The following is a 2,273-nucleotide window of genomic DNA, read 5'->3' on the forward strand; positions in this document are numbered from 1 at the left end:
ATGGACATCCCATTACAATGTGAACTCAGGTTCCTGCTCTATACACACCAAAAGTGAAGGCCTGCCCTCCCCCTACTCACCACTACTCATGTTCATTCAACCTATGTTGACAGAGTACCTAGAAAGGCCGAGCTCCACACCATGGAGAAGCAAGGAAGACCAGGGGGCCTCCCTTCAGAAAGCATAAGCAACCAAGCAAACTATGATACACGACAGAATGGTGCCAAGGGAGAACTGCTGAGCACTGTTTCCCAATTTCCTGTTACAGAAAATAAAATCCCATTGGTCCCAAGAGAGAACATATCCCAGTAAGATTTATCATGGTCCTTCTAGAGGCTGGAAGATGATACTTAAAGGATTTATGGGTATAGACCATAGTCAACATGATCTCCTATCTGTTCCCTACTTACTAGGGGATTTTGATTGGAAAGCAATGTTCATCCATCCAGCATTCCTAATACTGAAATCCTATAATATGTTCATGTCCTTCCTTCTTAAGAGACTCCACAATATACCAGCATTGTTTCCCTCATTCTTGAACACCAAATCCTGCTTATCCTCAATGTCCCATATTTTTCAGGCACTTTCCCATTTTATATCCTGAAGTCTCATAATATCTCCAATGGCCTCCATCCTCATCTTGTTGGGGCCCCATTCTCCACCTCAAAAAAAAAAACTTTAGTTGTATAATGTTCCCCATCTTTCCCTGTCTGTATAGAAGTCAATATTCCAGCGGGGCACGGTGGCTCATGCCTGTAATCCCAGCACTTTGGGAGGCCAAGGCAGGTGGATCACAAGGTCAGGAGTTTGAGACCAGCCTGGCCAAAATGGTGAAACCCCGTCTCTACTAAACATACAAAAATTAGCCTGACATGGTGGCACATGCCTGTAATCCTAGCTACTCAAGGGCTGAGGCAAGAGAATTGCTTGAACCCAGGAGGTAGAGGTTGCAGGGAGCTGAGACTGCACCACTGCACTACAGCCTGGGCAACAGAGGGAGACTCTGTCTCAGGAAAAAAAAAAAAAAAAAAGTCAACATTCCAGGAGGCCTTCTACATTGAATTATGCCCCAAGGTAGCCCTCCAGCATATACCATCCCCTTCCCTTATTATGCGTACCCTCCAGCCACCCTATGGACCCAATCCTAGAAGCTGAAATAACCGAATCTTTTTTTTGTTTTGTTTTTTGTTTTTTTGAGAGACAGGGTCTCAGTGGCGCAATCACAGCTCACTGCAACCTCAACGTCGTGGGCTCAAGTGATCATCCCACCTCAGCCTCCCACCTGTAGCTGGAACCACAGGCATACACCACCACACCCAGCTAATTTTTAAATTTATTGTAGAGACAGGGTTTCACTATGTTGCCAGGCTGATCTTGAACTTCTGGACTAAAGTGATCTTCCCACCTCAGGAAGGAGCCCAGTTTATTTGTATTTTTTTTTTTTTTTTTTTGAGACGGAGTTTCGCTTTTCTTGCCCAGGCTGGAGTGCAATGGCGCAATCTCAGCTCACTGCAACCTCCGCTTCCCGGGTTCACGTGATTCTCCTGCCTCAGCCTCCCAAGTAGCTGCGATTACAGGCATGTGCCACCATGCCCGGCTAATTTTGTATTTTTAGTAGAGACGGGGTTTCTCCATATTGGTCAGGCTGGTCTCGAACTCCTGAACTCAGGTGATCCGCCCGCCTCAGCCTCCCAAAGTGCTGGGATTACAGGCATGAGCCACGGCACCTGGCCAGGAAAGAGCCCAATCTTAAAACCCTTTGGCCCTCAGAAAACCTGAGCCCATCGGCCTGTCACTTTTCCCTTTTCCTGACTCCCAGAGATTCAGGACCTGAGTGAAAACCAATGTCCCAGCACCACTGCCTTGCTGCCCTAACCCCAGGCCAAGGACAACGTCTCCCTCTGCTCATGTACCTTCTTTGCATGGGTCCAAGACCTATGGAAGTGGGATGAGTTGAAAAGAAACTGGGACTTCCCTGTAGAAAGGGCCCTTTACTAACCAGTAGTGAGTGGGATGAACCTCATGCCATCTCTGCATTACCCTTCTCATCTCATTTCCCTAGAGGAAGGCCTGGCCAGATGGCTCTCCCCTTCTCTAGGATCCAAGGGACTGGAGAACTGGCACAAAGAAATGAGTTCAGGGAAGGCAAGAGCTTGCCTCAGGGAATTACGATGCCCCTGCTCCTGAGCAGAGCACCGGGGACGCAGACGAGTCTTCCGCTAGCTCCTGGCTGCCTCTGTAGACCCACTAGCATTCTACATTTAACTCTCCTC

This window comes from Hylobates moloch, unplaced genomic scaffold (genome assembly GCF_009828535.3).
Source record: "Hylobates moloch isolate HMO894 unplaced genomic scaffold, HMol_V3 SCAFFOLD_8, whole genome shotgun sequence".
Classification (NCBI taxonomy): Eukaryota; Metazoa; Chordata; class Mammalia; order Primates; family Hylobatidae; genus Hylobates; species Hylobates moloch.